Below are 22484 nucleotides of genomic sequence, written 5' to 3'. Positions count from 1 at the left end.
CATTCTGAAGCACGCCATTCTGAAGCATGCCATTCTGAAGCACGCCGTTCTGAAGCACGCCATTCTGAAGTCATACCATTCTAAAGTACACCATTCTGAAGTCACACCGTTGTGCACGCCATTCTGAAGCACGCCATTCTGAAGTCACGCCAATCTGAAGTCACACCATTATGCACGTCATTCTGAAGTCACGCCATTCTGAAGTCACACCATTCTGAAGTCATACCATTCTGAAGTCACGCCATTCTGCACGCCATTCTGAAGTCACACCATTCTGAAGTCACACCATTCTGAAGTCACGCCATTCTGCACGCCATTCTGAAGTCACACCATTCTGAAGTCACACCGTTCTGAAGCACGCCATTCTGAAGCACGCCATTCTGAAGCATGCAATTCTGAAGCACGCCGTTCTGAAGCACGCCATTCTGAAGTCATGCCATTCTGAAGCACAACATTCTGAAGTCATACCATTCTGAAGTCACACCATTATGAAGCACGCCATTCTGAAGCATGCCATTCTGATGTCACGCCATTCTGAAGTCACACCATTATGAAGCAAGCCATGCTGAAGCACGCCGTTTTGAAGTCACACCATTCTGAAGCACGTCATTGTGAAGTCACACCTTTCTGCACGCCATTCTGAAGCATGCCATTCTGAAGTCACATCGTTCTGAAGCACGCCATTCTGAAGTCACACCGTTCTGAAGCACGCCATTCTGAAGCACGCCATTCTGAAGTCACACCATTCTAAAGTCACACCGTTCTGAATCACACCATTCTGAAGCACGCCATTCTGAAGCATGCCATTCTGAAGTCATACCATTCTGAAGTCATACCGTTCTGAAGCACGCCATTCTGAAGCACGCCATTCTGAAGCATGCCATTCTGAAGCACGCCGTTCTGAAGCACGCCATTCTGAAGTCATACCATTCTAAAGCACACCATTATGAAGTCACACCGTTGTGCACGCCATTCTGAAGTCACGCCATTCTGAAGTCTCATCGTTCTGAAGCACGCCATTCTGAAGTCACACCGTTCTGAAGCACGCCATTCTGAAGAACGCCATTTTGAAGTCACACCATTCTAAAGTCACACCTTTCTGAATCACACCATTCTGAAGCACGCCATTCTGAAGCATGCCATTCTGAAGTCATACCATTCTGAAGTCATAGCGTTCTGAAGCACGCCATTCTGAAGCACGCCATTCTGAAGCATGCCATTCTGAAGCACGCCGTTCTGAAGCACGCCATTCTGAAGTCATACCATTCTAAAGCACGCCATTCTGAAGTCACGCTGTTTTGAAGTCACACCATTCTGAAGTCACACCATTCTGCACGTCGTTCTGAAGTCACACCATTCTGCATGTCGTTCTGAAGTCACACCATTCTGCACGCCATTCTGAAATCACGCCATTCTGAAGTCACGCCATTCTGAAGTCACACCATTCTGCACGCCATTCTGAAGTCACACCATTCTGAAGTCACACCATTCTGAAGTCACACCATTCTGGATTCACACCATTCTGAAGTCACACCATTCTGCACGCCATTCTGAAGTCACACCATTCTGAAGCACGCCATTCTGAAGTCATGCCATTCTGAAGCACGCCATTCCTGAAGTCACGCCATTCTGAAGTCACACCATTCTGCACACCATTCTGAAGCACACCATTCTGAAGTCACACCATTCTGCACGCCATTCTGAAGCACGCCATTATGAAGCACGCCATTCCTGAAGTCACACACTTCTGCACGCCATTCTGAAGTCAGGCCATTCTGAAGTCACACCATTCTGCACGCCGTTCTGGTCACGCCATTCTGCAAGCCATTCTGAAGCATGCCATTCTGAAGCACGTTGTTCTGAAGTCACGCCATTCTGAAGTCACACCGTTGTGCACGCCATTCTGAAGCACGCCATTCTGAAGTCACACCGTTCTGAAGCACGCCATTCTGAAGCACGCCATTCTGAAGCATGCAATTCTGAAGCATGCCGTTCTGAAGCACGCCATTCTGAAGTCATGCCATTCTGAAGCACAACATTCTGAAGTCATACCATTCCGAAGTCACACCATTATGAAGCACGCCATTCTGAAGCATGCCATTCTGATGTCACGCCATTCTGAAGTCACACCATTATGAAGCAAGCCATGCTGAAGCACGCCGTTTTGAAGTCACACCATTCTGAAGCACGTCATTCTGAAGTCACACCTTTCTGCACGCCATTCTGAAGCATGCCATTCTGAAGTCACATCGTTCTGAAGCACGCCATTCTGAAGTCACACCGTTCTGAAGCACGCCATTCTGAAGCACGCCATTCTGAAGTCACACCATTCTAAAGTCACACCGTTCTGAATCACACCATTCTGAAGCACGCCATTCTGAAGCATGCCATTCTGAAGTCATACCATTCTGAAGTCATACCGTTCTGAAGCACGCCATTCTGAAGCACGCCATTCTGAAGCATGCCATTCTGAAGCATGCCGTTCTGAAGCACGCCATTCTGAAGTCATACCATTCTAAAGCACACCATTATGAAGTCACACCGTTGTGCACGCCATTCTGAAGTCACGCCATTCTGAAGTCTCATCGTTCTGAAGCACGCCATTCTGAAGTCACACCGTTCTGAAGCACGCCATTCTGAAGAACGCCATTTTGAAGTCACACCATTCTAAAGTCACACCGTTCTGAATCACACCATTCTGAAGCACGCCATTCTGAAGCATGCCATTCTGAAGTCATACCATTCTGAAGTCATACCGTTCTGAAGCACGCCATTCTGAAGCACGCCATTCTGAAGCATGCCATTCTGAAGCACGCCGTTCTGAAGCACGCCATTCTGAAGTCATACCATTCTAAAGCACGCCATTCTGAAGTCACGCTGTTTTGAAGTCACACCATTCTGAAGTCACACCATTCTGCACGTCGTTCTGAAGTCACACCATTCTGCATGTCGTTCTGAAGTCACACCATTCTGCACGCCATTCTGAAATCACGCCATTCTGAAGTCACGCCATTCTGAAGTCACACCATTCTGCACGCCATTCTGAAGTCACACCATTCTGAAGTCACGCCATTCTGAAGTCACACCATTCTGGATTCACACCATTCTGAAGTCACACCATTCTGCACGCCATTCTGAAGTCACACCATTCTGAAGCACGCCATTCTGAAGTCATGCCATTCTGAAGCACGCCATTCCTGAAGTCACGCCATTCTGAAGTCACACCATTCTGAAGTCACACCATTTTGCACACCATTCTGAAGTCACACCATTCTGAACGTCGTTCTGAAGTCACACCATTCTGAAGTCACACCATTCTGCATGTCGTTCTGAAGTCACACCATTCTGCATGTCGTTCTGAACTCACACCATTCTGCACGCCATTCTGAAATCACGCCATTCTGAAGTCACACCATTCTGAAGCACGCCATTCCTGAAGTCACACAATTCTGAAGTCACACCATTCTGAAGTCACACCATTCTGCACACCATTCTGAAGTCACACCATTCTGAACGTCGTTCTGAAGTCACACCATTCTGAAGTCACACTATTCTGCATGTCGTTCTGAAGTCACACCATTCTGCACGCCATTCTGAAATCACGCCATTCTGAAGTCACGCCATTCTGAAATCACGCCATTCTGAAGTCACACCATTCTGAAGTCATACCATTCTGAAGTCACGCCATTCTGCACGCCATTCTGAAGTCACACCATTCTGAAGTCACACCGTTCTGAAGCACGCCATTCTGAAGCACGCCATTCTGAAGCATGCAATTCTGAAGCACGCCGTTCTGAAGCACGCCATTCTGAAGTCATGCCATTCTGAAGCACAACATTCTGAAGTCATACCATTCTGAAGTCACACCATTATGAAGCACGCCATTCTGAAGCATGCCATTCTGATGTCACGCCATTCTGAAGTCACACCATTATGAAGCAAGCCATGCTGAAGCACGCCGTTTTGAAGTCACACCATTCTGAAGCACGTCATTCTGAAGTCACACCTTTCTGCACGCCATTCTGAAGCATGCCATTCTGAAGTCACATCGTTCTGAAGCACGCCATTCTGAAGTCACACCGTTCTGAAGCACGCCATTCTGAAGCACGCCATTCTGAAGTCACACCATTCTAAAGTCACACCGTTCTGAATCACACCATTCTGAAGCACGCCATTCTGAAGCATGCCATTCTGAAGTCATACCATTCTGAAGTCATACCGTTCTGAAGCACGCCATTCTGAAGCACGCCATTCTGAAGCATGCCATTCTGAAGCACGCCGTTCTGAAGCACGCCATTCTGAAGTCATACCATTCTAAAGCACACCATTATGAAGTCACACCGTTGTGCACGCCATTCTGAAGTCACGCCATTCTGAAGTCTCATCGTTCTGAAGCACGCCATTCTGAAGTCACACCGTTCTGAAGCACGCCATTCTGAAGAACGCCATTTTGAAGTCACACCATTCTAAAGTCACACCGTTCTGAATCACACCATTCTGAAGCACGCCATTCTGAAGCATGCCATTCTGAAGTCATACCATTCTGAAGTCATACCGTTCTGAAGCACGCCATTCTGAAGCACGCCATTCTGAAGCATGCCATTCTGAAGCACGCCGTTCTGAAGCACGCCATTCTGAAGTCATACCATTCTAAAGCACGCCATTCTGAAGTCACGCTGTTTTGAAGTCACACCATTCTGAAGTCACACCATTCTGCACGTCGTTCTGAAGTCACACCATTCTGCATGTCGTTCTGAAGTCACACCATTCTGCACGCCATTCTGAAATCACGCCATTCTGAAGTCACGCCATTCTGAAGTCACACCATTCTGCACGCCATTCTGAAGTCACACCATTCTGAAGTCACGCCATTCTGAAGTCACACCATTCTGGATTCACACCATTCTGAAGTCACACCATTCTGCACGCCATTCTGAAGTCACACCATTCTGAAGCACGCCATTCTGAAGTCATGCCATTCTGAAGCACGCCATTCCTGAAGTCACGCCATTCTGAAGTCACACCATTCTGCACACCATTCTGAAGCACACCATTCTGAAGTCACACCATTCTGCACGCCATTCTGAAGCACGCCATTATGAAGCACGCCATTCCTGAAGTCACACACTTCTGCACGCCATTCTGAAGTCAGGCCATTCTGAAGTCACACCATTCTGCACGCCGTTCTGGTCACGCCATTCTGCAAGCCATTCTGAAGCATGCCATTCTGAAGCACGTTGTTCTGAAGTCACGCCATTCTGAAGTCACACCGTTGTGCACGCCATTCTGAAGCACGCCATTCTGAAGTCACGCCAATCTGAAGTCACACCATTCTGCACGTCATTCTGAAGTCATGCCATTCTGACGTCACACCATTCTGCACGCCATTCTGAAGCACGCCATTCTGAAGTCACACCATTCTGAAGTCACACCATTCTGAAGTCATACCATTCTGAAGTCACGCCATTCTGCATGCCATTCTGAAGTCACACCATTCTGAAGTCACACCGTTCTGAAGCACGCCATTCTGAAGCACGCCATTCTGAAGCATGCAATTCTGAAGCACGCCGTTCTGAAGCATGCCATTCTGAAGTCATGCCATTCTGAAGCACAACATTCTGAAGTCATACCATTCTGAAGTCACACCATTATGAAGCACGCCATTCTGAAGCACGCCATTCTGATGTCACGCCATTCTGAAGTCACACCATTATGAAGCAAGCCATGCTGAAGCACGCCGTTCTGAAGTCACACCATTCTGAAGCACGTCATTCTAAAGTCACACCTTTCTGCACGCCATTCTGAAGCATGCCATTCTGAAGTCACATCGTTCTGAAGCACGCCATTCTGAAGTCACACCGTTCTGAATCACGCCATTCTGAAGCACGCCATTCTGAAGCATGCCATTCTGAAGTCATACCATTCTGAAGTCATACCGTTCTGAAGCACGCCATTCTGAAGCACGCCATTCTGAAGCATGCCATTCTGAAGTCATACCATTCTGAAGTCATACCGTTCTGAAGCACGCCATTCTGAAGCACGCCATTCTGAAGCATGCCATTCTGAAGTCACGCTGTTTTGAAGTCACACCATTCTGAAGTCACACCATTCTGCACGCCATTCTGAAGTCATACCATTCTGCACGTCGTTCTGAAATCACGCCATTCTGAAGTCACACCATTCTGAAGTCACACCATTCTGAACGTCGTTCTGAAGTCACACCATTCTGAAGTCATACCATTCTGCATGTCGTTCTGAAGTCACACCATTCTGCATGTCGTTCTGAAGTCACACCATTCTGCACGCCATTCTGAAATCACGCCATTCTGAAGTCACACCATTCTGAAGCACACCATTCCTGAAGTCACACAATTCTGAAGCCACACCATTCTGAAGTCACACCATTCTGCACACCATTCTGAAGTCACACCATTCTGAACGTCGTTCTGAAGTCACACCATTCTGAAGTCACACCATTCTGCATGTCGTTCTGAAGTCACACCATTCTGCACGCCATTCTGAAGTCACGCCATTCTGAAGTCACACCATTCTGCACGTCGTTCTGAAGTCACACCATTCTGAAATCACACCATTCTGCACGCCTTTCTGAAGTCACACCATTCTGAAAGCACACCATTCTGCACGCAATTCTGAAGTCACACCATTCTGAAGTCACACCATTCTGCACGTCGTTCTGAAGTCACACCATTCTGCATGTCGTTCTGAAGTCACACCATTCTGCACGCCATTCTGAAATCACGCCATTCTGAAGTCACGCCATTCTGAAGTCACGCCATTCTGAAGTCACACCACTCTGAAGTCATACCATTCTGAAGTCACGCCATTCTGCACGCCATTCTGAAGTCACACCATTCTGAAGTCACACCGTTCTGAAGCACGCCATTCTGAAGCACGCCATTCTGAAGCATGCAATTCTGAAGCACGCCGTTCTGAAGCACGCCATTCTGAAGTCATGCCATTCTGAAGCACAACATTCTGAAGTCATACCATTCTGAAGTCACCCCATTATGAAGCACGCCATTCTGAAGCACGCCATTCTGATGTCACGCCATTCTGAAGTCACACCATTATGAAACAAGCCATGCTGAAGCACGCCGTTCTGAAGTCACACCATTCTGAAGCACGTCATTCTGAAGTCACACCTTTCTGCACGCCATTCTGAAGCATGCCATTCTGAAGTCACATCGTTCTGAAGCACGCCATTCTGAAGTCACACCGTTCTGAAGCACGCCATTCTGAAGCACGCCATTCTGAAGTCACACCATTCTAAAGCCACACCGTTCTGAATCACACCATTCTGAAGGACGCCATTCTGAGGCATGCCATTCTGAAGTCATACCATTCTCAAGTCATACCGTTCTGAAGCACGCCATTCTGAAGCACGCCATTCTGAAGCATGCCATTCTGAAGCACGCCGTTCTGAAGCACGCCATTCTGAAGTCATACCATTCTAAAGCACGCCATTCTGAAGTCACGCTGTTTTGAAGTCACACCATTCTGAAGTCACACCATTCTGCACGCCATTCTGAAGTCATAGCATTCTGCACGTCGTTCTGAAATCACGCCATTCTGAAGTCACACCATTCTGAAGTCACACCATTCTGCACACCATTCTGAAGTCACACCATTCTGAACGTCGTTCTGAAGTCACACCATTCTGAAGTCACACCATTCTGCATGTCGTTCTGAAGTCACACCATTCTGCATGTCGTTCTGAAGTCACACCATTCTGCACGCCATTCTGAAATCACGCCATTCTGAAGTCACACCATTCTGAAGCACGCCATTCCTGAAGTCACACAATTCTGAATTCACACCATTCTGAAGTCACATGATTCTGCACACCATTCTGAAGTCACACCATTCTGAACGTCGTTCTGAAGTCACACCATTCTGACGTCACACCATTCTGCACGCCATTCTGAAGCACGCCATTCTGAAGTCACACCATTCTGAAGTCACACCATTCTGAAGTCATACCATTCTGAAGTCACGCCATTCTGCACGCCATTCTGAAGTCACACCATTCTGAAGTCACACCGTTCTGAAGCACGCCATTCTGAAGCACGCCATTCTGAAGCATGCAATTCTGAAGCACGCCATTCTGAAGCATGCCATTCTGAAGTCATGCCATTCTGAAGCACAACATTCTGAAGTCATACCATTCTGAAGTCACACCATTATGAAGCACGCCATTCTGAAGCACGCCATTCTGATGTCACGCCATTCTGAAGTCACACCATTATGAAGCAAGCCATGCTGAAGCACGCCGTTCTGAAGTCACACCATTCTGAAGCACGTCATTCTAAAGTCACACCTTTCTGCACGCCATTCTGAAGCATGCCATTCTGAAGTCACATCGTTCTGAAGCACGCCATTCTGAAGTCACACCGTTCTGAAGCACGCCATTCTGAAGCACGCCATTCTGAAGTCACACCATTCTAAAGTCACACCGTTCTGAATCACACCATTCTGAAGCACGCCATTCTGAAGCATGCCATTCTGAAGTCATACCATTCTGAAGTCATACCGTTCTGAAGCACGCCATTCTGAAGCACGCCATTCTGAAGCATGCCATTCTGAAGTCACGCTGTTTTGAAGTCACACCATTCTGAAGTCACACCATTCTGCACGCCATTCTGAAGTCATACCATTCTGCACGTCGTTCTGAAATCACGCCATTCTGAAGTCACACCATTCTGAAGTCACACCATTCTGAACGTCGTTCTGAAGTCACACCATTCTGAAGTCATACCATTCTGCATGTCGTTCTGAAGTCACACCATTCTGCATGTCGTTCTGAAGTCACACCATTCTGCACGCCATTCTGAAATCACGCCATTCTGAAGTCACACCATTCTGAAGCACACCATTCCTGAAGTCACACAATTCTGAAGCCACACCATTCTGAAGTCACACCATTCTGCACACCATTCTGAAGTCACACCATTCTGAACGTCGTTCTGAAGTCACACCATTCTGAAGTCACACCATTCTGCATGTCGTTCTGAAGTCACACCATTCTGCACGCCATTCTGAAGTCACGCCATTCTGAAGTCACACCATTCTGCACGTCGTTCTGAAGTCACACCATTCTGAAATCACACCATTCTGCACGCCTTTCTGAAGTCACACCATTCTGAAAGCACACCATTCTGCACGCAATTCTGAAGTCACACCATTCTGAAGTCACACCATTCTGCACGTCGTTCTGAAGTCACACCATTCTGCATGTCGTTCTGAAGTCACACCATTCTGCACGCCATTCTGAAATCACGCCATTCTGAAGTCACGCCATTCTGAAGTCACGCCATTCTGAAGTCACACCACTCTGAAGTCATACCATTCTGAAGTCACGCCATTCTGCACGCCATTCTGAAGTCACACCATTCTGAAGTCACACCGTTCTGAAGCACGCCATTCTGAAGCACGCCATTCTGAAGCATGCAATTCTGAAGCACGCCGTTCTGAAGCACGCCATTCTGAAGTCATGCCATTCTGAAGCACAACATTCTGAAGTCATACCATTCTGAAGTCACCCCATTATGAAGCACGCCATTCTGAAGCACGCCATTCTGATGTCACGCCATTCTGAAGTCACACCATTATGAAACAAGCCATGCTGAAGCACGCCGTTCTGAAGTCACACCATTCTGAAGCACGTCATTCTGAAGTCACACCTTTCTGCACGCCATTCTGAAGCATGCCATTCTGAAGTCACATCGTTCTGAAGCACGCCATTCTGAAGTCACACCGTTCTGAAGCACGCCATTCTGAAGCACGCCATTCTGAAGTCACACCATTCTAAAGCCACACCGTTCTGAATCACACCATTCTGAAGGACGCCATTCTGAGGCATGCCATTCTGAAGTGATACCATTCTCAAGTCATACCGTTCTGAAGCACGCCATTCTGAAGCACGCCATTCTGAAGCATGCCATTCTGAAGCACGCCGTTCTGAAGCACGCCATTCTGAAGTCATACCATTCTAAAGCACGCCATTCTGAAGTCACGCTGTTTTGAAGTCACACCATTCTGAAGTCACACCATTCTGCACGCCATTCTGAAGTCATAGCATTCTGCACGTCGTTCTGAAATCACGCCATTCTGAAGTCACACCATTCTGAAGTCACACCATTCTGCACACCATTCTGAAGTCACACCATTCTGAACGTCGTTCTGAAGTCTCACCATTCTGAAGTCACACCATTCTGCATGTCGTTCTGAAGTCACACCATTCTGCATGTCGTTCTGAAGTCACACCATTCTGCACGCCATTCTGAAATCACGCCATTCTGAAGTCACACCATTCTGAAGCACGCCATTCCTGAAGTCACACAATTCTGAATTCACACCATTCTGAAGTCACATGATTCTGCACACCATTCTGAAGTCACACCATTCTGAACGTCGTTCTGAAGTCACACCATTCTGACGTCACACCATTCTGCACGCCATTCTGAAGCACGCCATTCTGAAGTCACACCATTCTGAAGTCACACCATTCTGAAGTCATACCATTCTGAAGTCACGCCATTCTGCACGCCATTCTGAAGTCACACCATTCTGAAGTCACACCGTTCTGAAGCACGCCATTCTGAAGCACGCCATTCTGAAGCATGCAATTCTGAAGCACGCCATTCTGAAGCATGCCATTCTGAAGTCATGCCATTCTGAAGCACAACATTCTGAAGTCATACCATTCTGAAGTCACACCATTATGAAGCACGCCATTCTGAAGCACGCCATTCTGATGTTCCGCCATTCTGAAGTCACACCATTATGAAGCAAGCCATGCTGAAGCACGCCGTTCTGAAGTCACACCATTCTGAAGCACGTCATTCTAAAGTCACACCTTTCTGCACGCCATTCTGAAGCATGCCATTCTGAAGTCACATCGTTCTGAAGCACGCCATTCTGAAGTCACACCGTTCTGAAGCACGCCATTCTGAAGCACGCCATTCTGAAGTCACACCATTCTAAAGTCACACCGTTCTGAATCACACCATTCTGAAGCACGCCATTCTGAAGCATGCCATTCTGAAGTCATACCATTCTGAAGTCATACCGTTCTGAAGCACGCCATTCTGAAGCACGCCATTCTGAAGCATGCCATTCTGAAGTCACGCTGTTTTGAAGTCACACCATTCTGAAGTCACACCATTCTGCACGCCATTCTGAAGTCATACCATTCTGCACGTCGTTCTGAAATCACGCCATTCTGAAGTCACACCATTCTGAAGTCACACCATTCTGAACGTCGTTCTGAAGTCACACCATTCTGAAGTCACACCATTCTGCATGTCGTTCTGAAGTCACACCATTCTGCATGTCGTTCTGAAGTCACACCATTCTGCACGCCATTCTGAAATCACGCCATTCTGAAGTCACACCATTCTGAAGCACACCATTCCTGAAGTCACACAATTCTGAAGCCACACCATTCTGAAGTCACACCATTCTGCACACCATTCTGAAGTCACACCATTCTGAACGTCGTTCTGAAGTCACACCATTCTGAAGTCACACCATTCTGCATGTCGTTCTGAAGTCACACCATTCTGCACGCCATTCTGAAGTCACGCCATTCTGAAGTCACACCATTCTGCACGTCGTTCTGAAGTCACACCATTCTGAAATCACACCATTCTGCACGCCTTTCTGAAGTCACACCATTCTGAAAGCACACCATTCTGCACGCAATTCTGAAGTCACACCATTCTGAAGTCACACCATTCTGCACGTCGTTCTGAAGTCACACCATTCTGCATGTCGTTCTGAAGTCACACCATTCTGCACGCCATTCTGAAATCACGCCATTCTGAAGTCACGCCATTCTGAAGTCACGCCATTCTGAAGTCACACCACTCTGAAGTCATACCATTCTGAAGTCACGCCATTCTGCACGCCATTCTGAAGTCACACCATTCTGAAGTCACACCGTTCTGAAGCACGCCATTCTGAAGCACGCCATTCTGAAGCATGCAATTCTGAAGCACGCCGTTCTGAAGCACGCCATTCTGAAGTCATGCCATTCTGAAGCACAACATTCTGAAGTCATACCATTCTGAAGTCACCCCATTATGAAGCACGCCATTCTGAAGCACGCCATTCTGATGTCACGCCATTCTGAAGTCACACCATTATGAAGCAAGCCATGCTGAAGCACGCCGTTCTGAAGTCACACCATTCTGAAGCACGTCATTCTGAAGTCACACCTTTCTGCACGCCATTCTGAAGCATGCCATTCTGAAGTCACATCGTTCTGAAGCACGCCATTCTGAAGTCACACCGTTCTGAAGCACGCCATTCTGAAGCACGCCATTCTGAAGTCACACCATTCTAAAGCCACACCGTTCTGAATCACACCATTCTGAAGCACGCCATTCTGAGGCATGCCATTCTGAAGTCATACCATTCTCAAGTCATACCGTTCTGAAGCACGCCATTCTGAAGCACGCCATTCTGAAGCATGCCATTCTGAAGCACGCCGTTCTGACGCACGCCATTCTGAAGTCAGACCATTCTAAAGCACGCCATTCTGAAGTCACGCTGTTTTGAAGTCACACCATTCTGAAGTCACACCATTCTGCACGCCATTCTGAAGTCATAGCATTCTGCACGTCGTTCTGAAATCACGCCATTCTGAAGTCACACCATTCTGAAGTCACACCATTCTGCACACCATTCTGAAGTCACACCATTCTGAACGTCGTTCTGAAGTCACACCATTCTGAAGTCACACCATTCTGCATGTCGTTCTGAAGTCACACCATTCTGCATGTCGTTCTGAAGTCACACCATTCTGCACGCCATTCTGAAATCACGCCATTCTGAAGTCACACCATTCTGAAGCACGCCATTCCTGAAGTCACACAATTCTGAATTCACACCATTCTGAAGTCACATGATTCTGCACACCATTCTGAAGTCACACCATTCTGAACGTCGTTCTGAAGTCACACCATTCTGAAGTCACACCATTCTGCATGTCGTTCTGAAGTCACACCATTCTGCACGCCATTCTGAAGTCACGCCATTCTGAAGTCACGCCATTCTGAAGTCACACCATTCTGCACGCCATTCTGAAGTCACGCCGTTCTGGTCACGCCATTCTGCAAGCCATTCTGAAGCATGCCATTCTGAAGCACGTTGTTCTGAAGTCACGCCATTCTGAAGTCACACCGTTGTGCACGCCATTCTGAAGCACGCCATTCTGAAGTCACGCCAATCTGAAGTCACACCATTCTGCACGTCATTCTGAAGTCATGCCATTCTGACGTCACACCATTCTGCACGCCATTCTGAAGCACGCCATTCTGAAGTCACACCATTCTGAAGTCACACCATTCTGAAGTCATACCATTCTGAAGTCACGCCATTCTGCACGCCATTCTGAAGTCACACCATTCTGAAGTCACACCGTTCTGAAGCACGCCATTCTGAAGCACGCCATTCTGAAGCATGCAATTCTGAAGCACGCCGTTCTGAAGCATGCCATTCCGAGGTCATGCCATTCTGAAGCACAACATTCTGAAGTCATACCATTCTGAAGTCACACCATTATGAAGCACGCCATTCTGAAGCACGCCATTCTGATGTCACGCCATTCTGAAGTCACACCATTATGAAGCAAGCCATGCTGAAGCACGCCGTTCTGAAGTCACACCATTCTGAAGCACGTCATTCTGAAGTCACACCTTTCTGCACGCCATTCTGAAGCATGCCATTCTGAAGTCACATCGTTCTGAAGCACGCCATTCTGAAGTCACACCGTTCTGAAGCACGCCATTCTGAAGCACGCCATTCTGAAGTCACACCATTCTAAAGTCACACCGTTCTGAATCACACCATTCTGAAGCACGCCATTCTGAAGCATGCCATTCTGAAGTCATACCATTCTCAAGTCATACCGTTCTGAATCACGCCATTCTGAAGCACGCCATTCTGAAGCATGCCATTCTGAAGCATGCCGTTCTGAAGCACGCCATTCTGAAGTCATACCATTCTAAAGCACGCCATTCTGAAGTCACGCTGTTTTGAAGTCACACCATTCTGAAGTCAGACCATTCTGCACGCCATTCTGAAGTCATAGCATTCTGCACGTCGTTCTGAAATCACGCCATTCTGAAGTCACAGCATTCTGAAGTCACACCATTTTGCACACCATTCTGAAGTCACACCATTCTGAACGTCGTTCTGAAGTCACACCATTCTGAAGTCACACCATTCTGCATGTCGTTCTGAAGTCACACCATTCTGCATGTCGTTCTGAACTCACACCATTCTGCACGCCATTCTGAAATCACGCCATTCTGAAGTCACACCATTCTGAAGCACGTCATTCCTGAAGTCACACAATTCTGAAGTCACACCATTCTGAAGTCACACCATTCTGCACACCATTCTGAAGTCACACCATTCTGAACGTCGTTCTGAAGTCACACCATTCTGAAGTCACACTATTCTGCATGTCGTTCTGAAGTCACACCATTCTGCACGCCATTCTGAAATCACGCCATTCTGAAGTCACGCCATTCTGAAATCACGCCATTCTGAAGTCACACCATTCTGAAGTCATACCATTCTGAAGTCACGCCATTCTGCACGCCATTCTGAAGTCACACCATTCTGAAGTCACACCGTTCTGAAGCACGCCATTCTGAAGCACGCATTCTGAAGCATGCAATTCTGAAGCACGCCGTTCTGAAGCACGCCATTCTGAAGTCATGCCATTCTGAAGCACAACATTCTGAAGTCATACCATTTTGAAGTCACACCATTATGAAGCACGCCATTCTGAAGCATGCCATTCTGATGTCACGCCATTCTGAAGTCACACCATTATGAAGCAAGCCATGCTGAAGCACGCCGTTCTGAAGTCACACCATTCTGAAGCACGTCATTCTGAAGTCACACCTTTCTGCACGCCATTCTGAAGCATGCCATTCTGAAGTCACATCGTTCTGAAGCACGCCATTCTGAAGTCACACCGTTCTGAAGCACGCCATTCTGAAGCACGCCATTCTGATGTCACGCCATTCTGAAGTCACACCATTATGAAGCAAGCCATGCTGAAGCACGCCGTTCTGAAGTCACACCATTCTGAAGCACGTCATTCTGAAGTCACACCTTTCTGCACGCCATTCTGAAGCATGCCATTCTGAAGTCACATCGTTCTGAAGCACGCCATTCTGAAGTCACACCGTTCTGAAGCACGCCATTCTGAAGCACGCCATTCTGAAGTCACACCATTCTAAAGTCACACCGTTCTGAATCACACCATTCTGAATCACGCCATTCTGAAGCATGCCATTCTGAAGTCATACCATTCTGAAGTCATACCGTTCTGAAGCACGCCATTCTGAAGCACGCCATTCTGAAGCATGCCATTCTGAAGTCACGCTGTTTTGAAGTCACACCATTCTGAAGTCACACCATTCTGCACGCCATTCTGAAGTCATACCATTCTGCACGTCGTTCTGAAATCACGCCATTCTGAAGTCACACCATTCTGAAGTCACACCATTCTGAACGTCGTTCTGAAGTCACACCATTCTGAAGTCACACCATTCTGCATGTCGTTCTGAAGTCACACCATTCTGCATGTCGTTCTGAAGTCACAGCATTCTGCACGCCATTCTGAAATCACGCCATTCTGAAGTCACACCATTCTGAAGCACACCATTCCTGAAGTCACACAATTCTGAAGCCACACCATTCTGAAGTCACACCATTCTGCACACCATTCTGAAGTCACACCATTCTGAACGTCGTTCTGAAGTCACACCATTCTGAAGTCACACCATTCTGCATGTCGTTCTGAAGTCACACCATTCTGCACGCCATTCTGAAGTCACGCCATTCTGAAGTCACACCATTGGGCACGTCGTTCTGAAGTCACACCATTCTGAAATCACACCATTCTGCACGCCTTTCTGAAGTCACACCATTCTGAAAGCACACCATTCTGCACGCAATTCTGAAGTCACACCATTCTGAAGTCACACCATTCTGCACGTCGTTCTGAAGTCACACCATTCTGCATGTCGTTCTGAAGTCACACCATTCTGCACGCCATTCTGAAATCACGCCATTCTGAAGTCACGCCATTCTGAAGTCACGCCATTCTGAAGTCACACCACTCTGAAGTCATACCATTCTGAAGTCACGCCATTCTGCACGCCATTCTGAAGTCACACCATTCTGAAGTCACACCGTTCTGAAGCACGCCATTCTGAAGCACGCCATTCTGAAGCATGCAATTCTGAAGCACGCCGTTCTGAAGCACGCCATTCTGAAGTCATGCCATTCTGAAGCACAACATTCTGAAGTCATACCATTCTGAAGTCACCCCATTATGAAGCACGCCATTCTGAAGCACGCCATTCTGATGTCACGCCATTCTGAAGTCACACCATTATGAAGCAAGCCATGCTGAAGCACGCCGTTCTGAAGTCACACCATTCTGAAGCACGTCATTCTGAAGTCACACCTTTCTGCACGCCATTCTGAAGCATGCCATTCTGAAGTCACATCGTTCTGAAGCACGCCATTCTGAAGTCACACCGTTCTGAAGCACGCCATTCTGAAGCACGCCATTCTGAAGTCACACCATTCTAAAGCCACACCGTTCTGAATCACACCATTCTGAAGGACGCCATTCTGAGGCATGCCATTCTGAAGTCATACCATTCTCAAGTCATACCGTTCTGAAGCACGCCATTCTGAAGCACGCCATTCTGAAGCATGCCATTCTGAAGCACGCCGTTCTGACGCACGCCATTCTGAAGTCATACCATTCTAAAGCACGCCATTCTGAAGTCACGCTGTTTTGAAGTCACACCATTCTGAAGTCACACCATTCTGCACGCCATTCTGAAGTCATAGCATTCTGCACGTCGTTCTGAAATCACGCCATTCTGAAGTCACACCATTCTGAAGTCACACCATTATGCACACCATTCTGAAGTCACACCATTCTGAACGTCGTTCTGAAGTCACACCATTCTGAAGTCACACCATTCTGCATGTCGTTCTGAAGTCACACCATTCTGCATGTCGTTCTGAAGTCACACCATTCTGCACGCCATTCTGAAATCACGCCATTCTGAAGTCACACCATTCTGAAGCACGCCATTCCTGAAGTCACACAATTCTGAATTCACACCATTCTGAAGTCACATGATTCTGCACACCATTCTGAAGTCACACCATTCTGAACGTCGTTCTGAAGTCACACCATTCTGAATTCACACCATTCTGCATGTCGTTCTGAAGTCACACCATTCTGCACGCCATTCTGAAGTCACGCCGTTCTGGTCACGCCATTCTGCAAGCCATTCTGAAGCATGCCATTCTGAAGCACGTTGTTCTGAAGTCACGCCATTCTGAAGTCACACCGTTGTGCACGCCATTCTGAAGCACGCCATTCTGAAGTCACGCCAATCTGAAGTCACACCATTCTGCACGTCATTCTGAAGTCATGCCATTCTGACGTCACACCATTCTGCACGCCATTCTGAAGCACGCCATTCTGAAGTCACACCATTCTGAAGTCACACCATTCTGAAGTCATACCATTCTGAAGTCACGCCATTCTGCACGCCATTCTGAAGTCACACCATTCTGAAGTCACACCGTTCTGAAGCACGCCATTCTGAAGCACGCCATTCTGAAGCATGCAATTCTGAAGCACGCCGTTCTGAAGCATGCCATTCCGAGGTCATGCCATTCTGAAGCACAACATTCTGAAGTCATACCATTCTGAAGTCACACCATTATGAAGCACGCCATTCTGAAGCACGCCATTCTGATGTCACGCCATTCTGAAGTCACACCATTATGAAGCAAGCCATGCTGAAGCACGCCGTTCTGAAGTCACACCATTCTGAAGCACGTCATTCTGAAGTCACACCTTTCTGCACGCCATTCTGAAGCATGCCATTCTGAAGTCACATCGTTCTGAAGCACGCCATTCTGAAGTCACACCGTTCTGAAGCACGCCATTCTGAAGCACGCCATTCTGAAGTCACACCATTCTAAAGTCACACCGTTCTGAATCACACCATTCTGAAGCACGCCATTCTGAAGCATGCCATTCTGAAGTCATACCATTCTCAAGTCATACCGTTCTGAATCACGCCATTCTGAAGCACGCCATTCTGAAGCATGCCATTCTGAAGCATGCCGTTCTGAAGCACGCCATTCTGAAGTCATACCATTCTAAAGCACGCCATTCTGAAGTCACGCTGTTTTGAAGTCACACCATTCTGAAGTCAGACCATTCTGCACGCCATTCTGAAGTCATAGCATTCTGCACGTCGTTCTGAAATCACGCCATTCTGAAGTCACAGCATTCTGAAGTCACACCATTTTGCACACCATTCTGAAGTCACACCATTCTGAACGTCGTTCTGAAGTCACACCATTCTGAAGTCACACCATTCTGCATGTCGTTCTGAAGTCACACCATTCTGCATGTCGTTCTGAACTCACACCATTCTGCACGCCATTCTGAAATCACGCCATTCTGAAGTCACACCATTCTGAAGCACGTCATTCCTGAAGTCACACAATTCTGAAGTCACACCATTCTGAAGTCACACCATTCTGCACACCATTCTGAAGTCACACCATTCTGAACGTCGTTCTGAAGTCACACCATTCTGAAGTCACACTATTCTGCATGTCGTTCTGAAGTCACACCATTCTGCACGCCATTCTGAAATCACGCCATTCTGAAGTCACGCCATTCTGAAATCACGCCATTCTGAAGTCACACCATTCTGAAGTCATACCATTCTGAAGTCACGCCATTCTGCACGCCATTCTGAAGTCACACCATTCTGAAGTCACACCGTTCTGAAGCACGCCATTCTGAAGCACGCATTCTGAAGCATGCAATTCTGAAGCACGCCGTTCTGAAGCACGCCATTCTGAAGTCATGCCATTCTGAAGCACAACATTCTGAAGTCATACCATTTTGAAGTCACACCATTATGAAGCACGCCATTCTGAAGCATGCCATTCTGATGTCACGCCATTCTGAAGTCACACCATTATGAAGCAAGCCATGCTGAAGCACGCCGTTCTGAAGTCACACCATTCTGAAGCACGTCATTCTGAAGTCACACCTTTCTGCACGCCATTCTGAAGCATGCCATTCTGAAGTCACATCGTTCTGAAGCACGCCATTCTGAAGTCACACCGTTCTGAAGCACGCCATTCTGAAGCACGCCATTCTGAAGTCACACCATTCTAAAGTCACACCGTTCTGAATCACACCATTCTGAAGCACGCCATTCTGAAGCATGCCATTCTGAAGTCATACCATTCTGAAGTCATACCGTTCTGAAGCACGCCATTCTGAAGCACGCCATTCTGAAGCATGCCATTCTGAAGCACGCCGTTCTGAAGCACGCCATTCTGAAGTCATACCATTCTAAAGCACACCATTCTGCATGTCGTTCTGAAGTCACACCATTCTGCATGTCGTTCTGAAGTCACACCATTCTGCACGCCATGCTGAAATCACGCCATTCTGAAGTCACACCATTCTGAAGCACGCCATTCTGAAGTCACACAATTCTGAAGTCACACCATTCTGAAGTCACACCATTCTGCACACCATTCTGAAGTCACACCATTCTGAACGTCGTTCTGAAGTCACACCATTCTGAAGTCACACCATTCTGCATGTCGTTCTGAAGTAACAGCATTCTGCACGCCATTCTGAAGTCACGCCATTCTGAAGTCACACCATTCTGAAGTCACACCATTCTGCACGTCGTTCTGAAGTCATACCATTCTGAAATCACACCATTCTGCAGGCCTTTCTGAACTCATACCATTCTGAAGTCATACTGTTCTGAAGCACGCCATTCTGAAGCACGCCATTCTGAAGCATGCCATTCTGAAGCACGCCGTTCTGAAGCATGCCATTCTGAAGTCATACCATTCTAAAGCACGCCATTCTGAAGTCACGCTGTTTTGAAGTCACACCATTCTGAAGTCACACCATTCTGCACGTCGTTCTGAAGTCACACCATTCTGCATGTCGTTCTGAAGTCACACCATTCTGCACGCCATTCTGAAATCGCGCCATTCTGAAGTCACGCCATTCTGAAGTCACGCCATTCCGAAGTCACACCATTCTGAAGTCATACCATTCTGCAGTCACGCCATTCTGCACGCCATTCTGAAGTCACACCATTCTGAAGTCACACCGTTCTGAAGCACGCCATTCTGAAGCACGCCATTCTGAAGCATGCAATTCTGAAGCACGCCTTTCTGAAGCACGCCATTCTGAAGTCATGCCATTCTGAAGCACAACATTCTGAAGTCGTACCATTCTGAAGTCACACCATTATGAAGCACGCCATTCTGAAGCATGCCATTCTGATGTCACGCCATTCTGAAGTCACACCATTAAGAAGCAAGCCATGCTGAAGCACGCCGATCTGAAGTCACACCATTCTGAAGCACGTCATTCTGAAGTCATGCCATTCTGAAGCACAACATTCTGAAGTCATACCATTCCGAAGTCACACCATTATGAAGCACGCCATGCTGAAGCACGCCATTCTGATGTCACGCCATTCTGAAGTCACACCATTATGAAGCAAGCCATGCTGAAGCACGCCGTTCTGAAGTCACACCATTCTGAAGCACGTCATTCTGAAGTCACACCTTTCTGCACGCCATTCTGAAGCATGCCATTCTGAAGTCACATCGTTCTGAAGCACGCCATTCTGAAGTCACACCTTTCTGAAGCACGCCATTCTGAAGTCACACCATTCTAAAGTCACACCGTTCTGAATCACACCATTCTGAAGCACGCCATTCTGAAGCACGCCATTCTGAAGCATGCCATTCTGAAGCACGCCGTTCTGAAGCACGCCATTCTGAAGTCATACCATTCTAAAGTACACCATTCTGAAGTCACACCGTTGTGCACGCCATTCTGAAGCACGCCATTCTGAAGTCACGCCAATCTGAAGTCACACCATTATGCACGTCATTCTGAAGTCACGCCATTCTGAAGTCACACCATTCTGAAGTCATACCATTCTGAAGTCACGCCATTCTGCACGCCATTCTGAAGTCACACCATTCTGAAGTCACACCGTTCTGAAGCACGCCATTCTGAAGCAAGCCATTCTGAAGCATGCAATTCTGAAGTTCGCCGTTCTGAAACACGCCATTCTGAAGTCATGCCATTCTGAAGCACAACATTCGGAAGTCATACCATTCTGAAGTCACACCATTGTGAAGCACGCCATTCTGAAGCATGCCATTCTGATGTCACGCCATTCTGAAGTCACACCATTATGAAGCAAGCCATGCTGAAGCACGCCGTTCTGAAGTCACACCTTTCTGAAGCACGTCATTCTGAAGTCACACCTTTCTGCACGCCATTCTGAAGCATGCCATTCTGAAGTCACATCGTTCTGAAGCACGCCATTCTGAAGTCACACCGTTCTGAAGCACGCCATTCTGAAGCACGCCATTCTGATGTCACACCATTCTAAAGTCACACCGTTCTGAATCACACCATTCTGAAGCACGCAATTCTGAAGCATGCCATTCTGAAGTCATACCACTCTGAAGTCATACCGTTCTGAAGCACGCCATTCAGAAGCACGCCATTCTGAAGCATCCATTCTGAAGCACGCCGTTCTGAAGCACGCCATTCTGAAGTCATACCATTCTAAAGCACACCATTATGAAGTCACACCGTTGTGCACGCCATTCTGAAGCACGCCATTCTGAAGTAACGCCAATCTGAAGTCACACCATTATGCACGTCATTCTGAAGTCATGCCATTCTGACGTCACACCATTCTGCACGCCATTCTGAAGCACGCCATTCTGAAGTCACGCCATTCTGAAGTCACACCATTCTGATGTCATACCATTCTGAAGTCACGCCATTCTGCACGCCATTCTGAAGTCACACCATTCTGAAGTCACACCGTTCTGAAGCACGCCATTCTGAAGCACGCCATTCTGAAGCATGCAATTCTGAAGCACGCCGTTCTGAAGCACGCCATTCTGAAGTCATGCCATTCTGAAGCACAACATTCTGAAGTCATACCATTCTGAAGTCACACCATTATGAAGCACGCCATTATGAAGCACGCCATTCTTTTGTCACGCCATTCTGAAGTCACACCATTATGAAGCAAGCCATGCTGAAGCACGACGTTCTAAAGTCACACCATTCTGAAGCACGTCATTCTGAAGTCACACCTTTCTGCACGCCATTCTGAAGCATGCCATTCTGAAGTCACATCGTTCTGAAGCACGCCATTCTGAAGTCACACCGTTCTGAAGCACGCCATTCTGAAGCACGCCATTCTGAAGTCACACCATTCTAAAGTCACACCGTTCTGAATCACACCATTCTGAAGCACGCCATTCTGAAGCATGCCATTCTGAAGTCATACCATTCTGAAGTC

This window comes from Carcharodon carcharias, chromosome 11 (genome assembly GCF_017639515.1).
Source record: "Carcharodon carcharias isolate sCarCar2 chromosome 11, sCarCar2.pri, whole genome shotgun sequence".
Taxonomy (NCBI): Eukaryota; Metazoa; Chordata; class Chondrichthyes; order Lamniformes; family Lamnidae; genus Carcharodon; species Carcharodon carcharias.
Note: the sequence above shows the minus strand (reverse complement) of the source record.